The sequence below is a fragment of the Oncorhynchus masou genome, chromosome 15 (assembly GCF_036934945.1).
Source record: "Oncorhynchus masou masou isolate Uvic2021 chromosome 15, UVic_Omas_1.1, whole genome shotgun sequence".
In the NCBI taxonomy this organism is placed as follows: Eukaryota; Metazoa; Chordata; class Actinopteri; order Salmoniformes; family Salmonidae; genus Oncorhynchus; species Oncorhynchus masou.
Window position 1 is genome coordinate 68,551,820 of NC_088226.1, and position 10,112 is coordinate 68,561,931.

General features: G+C 46.5%; 1 pseudogene; it reads right to left on the reverse strand.

Moving 5' to 3' along the window:
* LOC135556724 (tight junction protein ZO-1-like) overlaps window positions 1–8,265 on the reverse strand; it is a 173,247-nt pseudogene extending 164,982 nt beyond the window's left edge.
* Window positions 8,266–10,112: the final 1,847 nt, after the last annotated feature.

The window sequence follows — 10,112 nt, forward strand, 5'->3', positions numbered from 1 at the left end:
AGACCTGGTCGAAATTAAAGCACTAGGTAATAGGGTGCCAAGTCCTGGTCAAAAGTAGTGCACTATATAGAGCCTGGGATATACTCTAACCTCTCTGCAGAAAACATTCCTTCCTTAAAATATTCTCTGAACGAGCTGATTGGGGCAAGAAAAATACTGCATAACCCCCCCCCCCCCACCCCCCACCTTCCCCCATTTTCTTAGTTCTCACATATATAACCAAGGTCCTTAGATGGAAATTCTCATTGTTGTAGAACTCCTCCAGGATATCACTGCAAGAAATGGACCATGTGTCCCAAACGGAACCCTGTTCCCTACCTATCCAGTACTCTATTTTAGACCAGGGCCCATAGGAAATAGGGGAGGACGCATTGTGGACGCAAAGTACGTTCTGTGGGGGTTTAAAACTCCTCTGAACAGCAGGAAAGATGACTCATATGTCTCTATTGTCTCAGTGAAGAAGTCTAATGTACACAAAGAAAGCCTAAGGGGTGTGTGTGTGTGTGCGTGTGTGTGTGCGTGTGTGCGTGTATGTGTGTGTGTATGTGTGTGTGTGTGTGTGTGTGTGTATGTGTGTGTGTGTGTGTGTGTGTGTGTGTGTGTGTGTGTGTGTGTGTGTGTGTGTATGTGTGTGTGTGTGTGTGTGTGTGTGTGTGTGTGTGTGTGTGTGTGTGTGTGTGTGTATGTGTGTGTGTATGTGTGTGTGTATGTGTGTGTGTGTGTGTGTGTGTATGTGTGTGTGTGTGTGTGTGTGTGTGTGTGTGCGCCAGCAGTACATGTATTCATTAAAAGGAAGCTCAGTTCTTATCCCAACTCAATGAATTCATGATACTGTACATTCACTGCTGCATAATACTGTAAGATAGAAAGATAGATGAGATGGATAAGTCCGTCCCTGGCTAGTTATGTCAACTTACAATGACATTGGCTGCAGTCTGAAATTCGTACCCTATTCCCTACACAGTGCCTTATTCTGGTCTAAAGTAGTGCACTATATAGGGAATAGGGTCCCATTTTCTGAAATTCGTACCCTATTCCCTACACAGTGCCTTATTCTGGTCTAAAGTAGTGCACTATATAGGGAATAGGGTCCCATTTGGGATGCACACATTCTGTCCCTGACATTGTGGTTGTCCTTAGTACAGCAGGGGTGGAGGATTTAACTGGGCAAGTCAGTTAAGAACAAATTCTTATTTACAATGATCGCCTACAAAGAGGCTAAGCAACCTCTCTTCTCGTCTTCCCCAGTGTCTGTTCTTTTCCAGATATGGTTTTATAGTCCTTCTCCCTCTATCTCTGTTGTGCTTTCTGCAGCCTTAGCGCAAACATCAGATTCAAGCTTTCTGTGAACAAGTGGTCATCTTGCCAACACAATGACAGTGAGAGTGGGCCCAGAGCCACGGCTCCGCCCCCTGGCCATGAAGTCAAAGGGTTGGGCCATCAAACATGAAAACAGAAATCCTCCCTATTATGGAGTAATAACTACAATATCCTGCAAGGAGCAATATAATTGTATTAATGGTCCTGAATTAATACATATTTATGCCCCAACAAATCATACATTCACTTTCAAACACATGAAAGACTTAAAATGATACTGCAAGGGACAGGTGTTGAAAATCTGAATACATTAGACACTATGGTGCAACGAGACAGACTCCAGTTTGTTTATTCAATGCATCTATCTGTCCCTATCCAAATAATCCAGAAATGAACCAAATGCTATGAAGCATGGATGTTGTTTATGTTGTTTATGAGTATAAACCCGTTTATGAGTACAAACAACACTATTGCACTTCATACCAGTCCGCGTAGCTGAAAGACGGCAAAAGCAAACCGACACGACTGTATGCGTTGCCCTGGTGATTACAGTAAACAAACAGTGCAAATCAACATCCCGAAGAAAACAACGCGACGGCTGACTGCAAAAGTTGAAACTATTTTAACACGGGTCGGAAGCGCAGTCTGTCCACAGCCAGACTCAACGGTATTTACCATCGTGCTCTCGTTGAAAACAATGACATCCGGTTTTTGCCGTCTACCTTCTACCTCGTACCATCTAAACGCAGCATAAGAAAGTTCAACTTAGGTTATGTATTTTTGGGTTGTTGAGTCAGTTAGACCATGCCTATTTAAAGGCAAGTTAGCTGGCTAAGTCATTGATCTTTCTTGGCTGTATACCCCTCTGACTGGAGATTTAGTGCTATAGAAACTAATGGTTAAACATGCCACAATGCATTTTTATTTTATTTAACTAGGCAAGTCAGTAAAGAACAAATTCTTATTTACAATGACAGCCTAGGAACAGTGGGTTAACTGCCTTGTTCAGGGGCAGAATGACAGATTTTTACCTTGTCAGCTCAGGGATTCAATCTAGCAATTTTTCGGTTACCGACCCCCAATTATAGTGATTATAATGATTATAGTTATAGTGATTATAGTGATTATAGTGATTATAGTGATTGTTCTTCAATCAAAACCTAATGCAAGATCAAATTCGATTTTGCTTTAGTATAAAACTCACTATGAATCCGTCCCAGATCTCCGCATCAGCGGTTTGGTCCTCCAGCCCTGTGTGAAGGAGCTTTTAGTAGTGGGATGAGGTCATTAAACTAATGGTGATAACGTTACATGTCACAACCAATCGAATATCCCCCCCCCTGCACCTCAGTAGCAGAGGCCATCTCTGAGGTTGTAGTGTGTTGCTGTAGTACAAGGCATCAAATTATTATTTTTTACTCAGTGTTTTGATCTGTTCCTATCCGAATAAACCAGAAATGAATAAAACATGATTGAAGCAGTGGATTTGTTTTCCCCCACACTATGTGAGTGAGGTTGTAGTGGGATGCTGCTGGAAAGAGATCCACTCGATCTCGGTTCCTCCTGTGTTCTGCAGCCCCTCATCACTCACTGATAGGTAGATCTTTCCTCTCTCCTCTCCTCTCCTCTCCTCTCCTCTCCTCTCCTCTCCTCTCCTCTCCTCTCCTCTCCTCTCCACAGCTGCAGCCCCTCATCACTCACTGATAGGTAGATCTTCCCTCTCATCTCTCCTCTCCTCTCCACAGCTGCAGCCCCTCATCACTCACTGATAGGTAGATCTTTCCTCTCTCCTCTCCTCTCCTCTCCTCTCCTCTCCTCTCCTCTCCTCTCCTCTCCTCTCCTCTCCACAGCTGCAGCCCCTCATCACTCACTGATAGGTAGATCTTCCCTCTCTCCTCTCCTCTCCTCTCCTCTCCTCTCCTCTCCTCTCCTGTCCTCTCCTCTCCTCTCCTCTCCTCTCCTCTCCTCTCCTCTCCACAGCTGCAGCCCCTCATCACTCACTGATAGGTAGATCTTTCCTCTCATCTCTCCTTTCCTCTCCTCTCCTCTCATCTCCTCTCCTCTCTTCTCCACAGCTGCAGCCCCTCATCACTCACTGATAGGTAGATCTTTCCCTCTCTCCTCTCCTCTCCTCCCTCTCCTCTCTCCTCTCCTCTCCTCTTCCTCCTCCTCTCCTCTCCTCTCCTCTCCTCTCCTCTCCTCTCCTCTCCTCTCCTCTCCTCTCCTCTCCTCTCCTCTCCTCTCCTCTCCTCTCCTCTCCTCTCCTCTCCTCTCCACAGCTGCAGCCCCTCATCACTCACTGATAGGTAGATCTTCCCTCTCATCTCTCCTCTCCTCTCCTCTCCTCTCCTCTCCTCTCCTCTCCTCTCCTCTCCTCTCCTCTCCTCTCCTCTCCTCTCCTCTCCACAGCTGCAGCCCCTCATTACTCACTGATAGGTAGATCTTTCCTTTCATCTCTCCTCTCCTCTCCCCCTCTCCTCTCCTCTCCTCTCCTCTCCTCTCCTCTCCCCTCATCACTCACTGTAAGGCGGACTGTTACTTCCATAAGCTACATTTGGGTTTGAGCTAGTCAGCAAGTTTCCCTTTCCCTCTCACTTGTGCAATGTACACACACACACACACACACACACACACACACACACACACACACACACACACACACACACTGTACGTTTATTTTTTATTTCACCTTTATTTAACCAGGTAGGCAAGTTGAGAACAAGTTCTCATTTACAATTGCGACCTGGCCAAGGTAAAGCATAGCAGTTCGACACATACAACAACACAGAGTTACACATGGAGTAAAACAAACATACAGTCAATAATACAGTAGAAAAAATACGTCTATATACGATGTGAGCAAATGAGGTGAGATAAGGGAGGTAAAGGCAAAAAAAGGCCATGGTGGCAAAGTAAATACAATATAGCAAGTAAAACACTGGAATGGTAGATTTGCAGTGGAAGAATGTGCAAAGTAGAAATAAAAATAATGGGGTGCAAAGGAGCAAAATAAATAAATACAGTAGGGGAAGAGGTAGTTGTTTGGGCTAAATTATAGATGGGCTATGTACAGGTGCAGTAATCTGTGAGCTGCTCTGACAGCTGGTGCCTAAAGCTAGTGAGGGAGATAAGTGTTTCCAGTTTCAGAGATTTTTGTAGTTCGTTCCAGTCATTGGCAGCAGAGAACTGAAAGGAGAGGCGGCCAAAGGAAGAATTGGTTTTGGGGGTGACCAGAGAGATATACCTGCTGGAGCGCGTGCTACAGGTGGGAGATGCTATGGTGACCAGCGAGCTGAGATAAGGGGGGACTTTACCTAGCAGGGTCTTGTAGATGACATGGAGCCAGTGGGTTTGGTGATGAGTATGAAGCGAGGGCCAGCCAACGAGAGCGTACAGGTCGCAGTGGTGGGTAGTATATGGGGCTTTGGTGACAAAAAGGATGGCACTGTGATAGACTGCATCCAATTTATTGAGTAGGGTATTGGAGGCTATTTTGTAAATTACATCGCCGAAGTCGAGGATCGGTAGGATGGTCCGTTTTACCTGGGTATGTTTGGCAGCATGAGTGAAGGATGCTTTGTTGTGAAATAGGAAACCAATTCTAAATTTAACTTTGGATTGGAGATGTTTGATGTGAGTCTGGAAGGAGAGTTTACAGTCTAACCAGACATCTAGGTATTTGTAGTTGTCCACATATTCTAAGTCCGAACCGTCCAGAGTAGTGATGATGGACGGGCGGGCAGGTGCAGGCAGCAACCGGTTGAAGAGCATGCATTTAGTTTTACTTGTATTTAAGAGCAGTTGGAGGATATACAGTGTGAGAGACCAGAGGCTATCAGCTGTGTTCTTAGTCTCTAGAGAGAGAGACACAGTGATGTGACAGTGACCTCTCTGGCTCTTCGAACCTGAAACTGAGGTGTGTGTGTTTGTGCCAGCGTGCACATATCCTGTGTGTGTGTGTGTGCTTGTGCGAGCGTGCACATATCCTGTGCGCGTGTGTGTGTGTGTGTGTGTGTGTGTGTGTGTGTGTGTGTGTGTGTGTGTGTGTGTGTGTGTGTGTGTGTGTGTGTGTGTGTGTGTGTGTGTGTGTGTGTGAGAGAGAGAGTGACAGTGTCATGCCCTGGACTTAGAAATCCTTTTTATTCTCTATTTTGGTTAGGTCGGGGTGTGACTAGGGTGGGTAGTCTAGTTTTTTGCATTTCTATGTTGGCCTGGTATGGTTCCCAATCAGAGGCAGCTGTCTATTGTTGTCTCTGATTGGGGATCATATTTAGGCAGCCTTTTCCTCACCTGTTGTTTGTGGGATATTGTTTTTGTGTAGCTGCCTGTGAGCAGCCCAGAATGTCGCGTTTCGTTTTCGTCTGTATTGTTTTTGGTGAGTTTCATATTTATTAAACATGTGGAACTCTTAAGTACGCTGCTCCTTGGTCCATTCATTCAGACGAATGTTACAGACAGCTCATGAAGACACAACGGGTTTGTGGTAAGTCACTCTGTCTCTCCTCTCTGTGAGGACAGACAGGCGGACGGACAGCAGCAGGACTGTAATGCATATAAGCCTTTAGAGATTTATTGTGTATTATAAACTGGGTGGTTCCAGCCCTGAATGCTGATTGGCTGACAGCTGTGATATATCAGACCGTATACCACAGGTACGACAAAACATTTATTTTTACTGCTCTAATTATGTTGGTAACCAGTTTAATAATAGCAATAAGGCACCTCGAGGGTTTGTGATATATGGCTAATATAGGGCTGTATCCAGGCACTCCTCGTTGCGTCATGCTTAAACAGCCCTTAGCCGTGGTATATTGGCCATATACCACACCCCCTCGGGCCTTACTGTTTAATTATCCTTCATAGTTGTTATGTCACCACTGTCTCCTGCCAGAGCACACTTCCATGTACTTTTAATTATCAAATAAATCAAACCAAATTCAGAGATGGACACTACAACTGAACCCAAGCTGGCTACTCAGACCAACCAGCCTTCATCTTCTCAGCCTGGCTCTGAATCAAGTATAGCCATGAACCTGAACCTGGCTGAGGTTCCAATGTCTCAGTGAGGCAGAGTGACTGGTTCCAATGTCTCAGTGAGGCAGAGTGACTGTGGTTCCAATGTCTCAGTGAGGCAGAGTGACTGGTTCCAATGTCTCAGTGAGGCAGAGTGACTGGTTCCAATGTCTCAGTGAGGCAGAGTGACTGGTTCCAATGTCTCAGTGAGGCAGAGTGACTGTGGTTCCAATGTCTCAGTGAGGCAGAGTGACTGTGGTTCCAATGTCTCAGTGAGGCAGAGTGGCTGTGGTTCCAATGTCTCAGTGAGGCAGAGTGACTGGTTCCAATGTCTCAGTGAGGCAGAGTGACTGTGGTTCCAATGTCTCAGTGAGGCAGAGTGACTGGTTCCAATGTCTCAGTGAGGCAGAGTGACTGTGGTTCCAATGTCTCAGTGAGGCAGAGTGACTGTGGTTCCAATGTCTCAGTGAGGCAGAGTGACTGTGGTTCCAATGTCTCAGTGAGGCAGAGTGACTGGTTCCAATGTCTCAGTGAGGCAGAGTGACTGGTTCCAATGTCTCAGTGAGGCAGAGTGACTGGTTCCAATGTCTCAGTGAGGCAGAGTGACTGGTTCCAATGTCTCAGTGAGGCAGAGTGACTGGTTCCAATGTCTCAGTGAGGCAGAGTGACTGTGGTTCCAATGTCTCAGTGAGGCAGAGTGACTGTGGTTCCAATGTCTCAGTGAGGCAGAGTGACTGTGGTTCCAATGTCTCAGTGAGGCAGAGTGACTGGTTCCAATGTCTCAGTGAGGCAGAGTGACTGTGGTTCCAATGTCTCAGTGAGGCAGAGTGACTGTGGTTCCAATGTCTCAGTGAGGCAGAGTGACTGGTTCCAATGTCTCAGTGAGGCAGAGTGACTGTGGTTCCAATGTCTCAGTGAGGCAGAGTGACTGTGGTTCCAATGTCTCAGTGAGGCAGAGTGACTGTGGTTCCAATGTCTCAGTGAGGCAGAGTGACTGGTTCCAATGTCTCAGTGAGGCAGAGTGACTGTGGTTCCAATGTCTCAGTGAGGCAGAGTGACTGTGGTTCCAATGTCTCAGTGAGGCAGAGTGACTGGTTCCAATGTCTCAGTGAGGCAGAGTGACTGTGGTTCCAATGTCTCAGTGAGGCAGAGTGACTGTGGTTCCAATGTCTCAGTGAGGCAGAGTGACTGGTTCAATGTCTCAGTGAGGCAGTTTTGCTTGGTTCCAATGTCTCAGTGAGGCAGAGTGACTGTGTTCCAACACATTCCAATGTCTCAGTGAGGCAGAGTGACTGTGGTTCCCAATGTCTCAGTGAGGCAGAGTGACTACTGGTTCCAATGTCTCAGTGAGGCAGAGTGACGCCACCGGTTCCAATGTCTCAGTGAGGCAGAGTGACTGTGGTTCCAATGTCTCAGTGAGGCAGAGTGAATCTGTGGTACCAATGTCTGACAGTTCAGTAAATCACTCTGGAAATGAACTTATCATTACTTAGGCGCAACATGAGGCAGATAAACATGTACATGGTTCCAATGTCTCAGTGAGGCACTGACTCACTGTACTGTAAGTCACTTTGGATAGGTGCGTCCAATGTCTCAGTGAGGCCATATTACTAGCTAGGGCTATGTCGCAATGCTCAGTGAGGCATGTGAGTGCAAAGGAGGTTGGTGGTTCCAATGTCTCAGTGGGGAGGAGGCTCGTGGAGTGACTGGAGCGGAATGAATGGTTCCAATGTCTCAGTGAGGCATGGTGACTGTGGTTCCAATGTTTGCAGTGTTGGATGAGTTCCGTTCCATCATCTGCTAAATGACCATATTATTACTTGGGGGACTTGAAGTAATAGGAAAAGGTCTGTCATTTTAGTGTCTTCACTTACGTTGGAGTCCAGCAGGTCGATGCTGTCCAGGCTCTTGCTCCTGTGGATACGACCTTGGATCCTGTCTCAGTGAGCAGACGGCTTGGCCTGAATGTCTCAGTGAGATGCAGAGTCGAGCCGCTCCCGTGACGTGACCGGTTCCAATGTCTCAGTGAGGCAGAGTGACTGTGGTTCTGCAGTGAGGCAGGGAGATTTCCAATGTCTCAGTGAGGCTGGGGTGAATCCTGAGGTTCCATCCCATCAGGATCATCAGTGAGACAGAAGTGACTGAATATGGTTGTCACTGAAGGTGTCGGTTCAGCAAAACTACAAACAATTACTAGAGTGCCTGGCCTCCAGTGTCTCAGTGAGGCATTAATGCCTGACTAGTGTTATCAGTACTGTGTCTTAGTGTCTGTCTCAGTGAGGCAGGTATTAATGCCTGGCCTCTAGTGTTATCAGTACTGTCTCAGTGAGGCTCTAGTGTTATCAGTACTGTGTCTTAGTGTCTGCCTCTAGTGTTAGCAGTACTGTCTTAGTGCCTGGCCTCTAGTGTTAACAGTGACTGTGCAGAGTGACTGTGGTAATCCAATGCCTCTAGTGTTCTCAGTGAGGCAGAGTGACTGTGGTTCCACTGTCTCTAGTGAGGCAGTACTGACTGTGGTTCCAGTGTTCTCAGTGAGTGCCTGGCCTCTAGTGTTATCAGTACTGTGTCTTAGTGTCTGGCCTCTAGTGTTAGCAGTACTGTGTCTTAGTGCTCTGGGCAGTGTTATCAGTACTGTGTCTTAGTGTCCAATGTCTCAGTGAGGCAGTACTGTGTCTTAGTGTCTGCCTCTAGTGTTAGGCAGAGTGTCTTAGTTCCAATGTCTCTAGTGTTAGGCAGTACTGTGTCTTAGTGCCTGCCTCAGTGTTAGCAGTACTGTATTAATGCCTGGCCTCAGTGTTATCAGTAGTGTCTTAGTGTCTGGCCTCAAGTGTTCAGTACTGTCTTAGTGTCTGACTCTAGTGTTAGCAATGTCTCAGTGAGGCTAGTGTTAGCAGTACTGTTCTTAGTGTCTCTAGTGAGGCAGTACTGTGTCTTAGTGCCTGGCCTCTAGTGAGGCAGTACTGTGTCTTAGTGCCTGGCCTCTAGTGTTAGCAGTACTGTGTCTTAGTGTCTGGCCTCTAGTGTTAGCAGTACTGTGTCTTAGTGTCTGGCCTCTAGTGTTAACAGTACTGTGTCTTAGTGTCTGGCCTCTAGTGTTATCAGTACTGTGTCTTAGTGTCTGGACTTCTAGTGTTATCAGTACTGTCTTAGAGTCTGGCCTCTAGTGTTATCAGTACTGTGTCTTAGTGTCTGGCCTCTAGTGTTAACAGTACTGTGTCTTAGTGCTGGCCTCTAGTGTTAACAGTACTGTGTCTTAGGTCTCTAGTGACAGTACTGTGTCTTAGTGCCTGGCCTCTAGTGTTATCAGTACTGTGTCTTAGTGTCTGGCACCAGTGTTAACAGTACTGTGTCTTAGTGCCATGGCCTCTAGTGTTACAGTACTGTGTCTTAGTGTCTGGAATCTAGTGTTAACAGTATGTGTCTTAGTAAATGGCCTCTAGTGTTAAAGTACTGTGTCATCTGGCCTCTAGTGTTATCAGTACTGTGTCTTAAAGTGTCTGGCCTCTAGTGTTAACAGTACTGTGTCTTAGTGCCTGGCACTCTAGTGTTATCAGTACTGTGTCTTAGTGTCTGGCCTCTAGTGTTAACAGTACTGTGTCTTAGTGTCTGGCCTCTAGTGTTAACAGTACTGTGTCTTAGAGTCTGGCCTCTAGTGTTATCAGTACTGTGTCTTAGTGTCTGGCCTCTAGTGTTAACAGTACTGTGTCTTAGTGCCTGGCCTCTAGTGTTAACAGTACTGTGTATTAATGCCTGGCCTCTAGTGTTAGCAGTACTGTGTT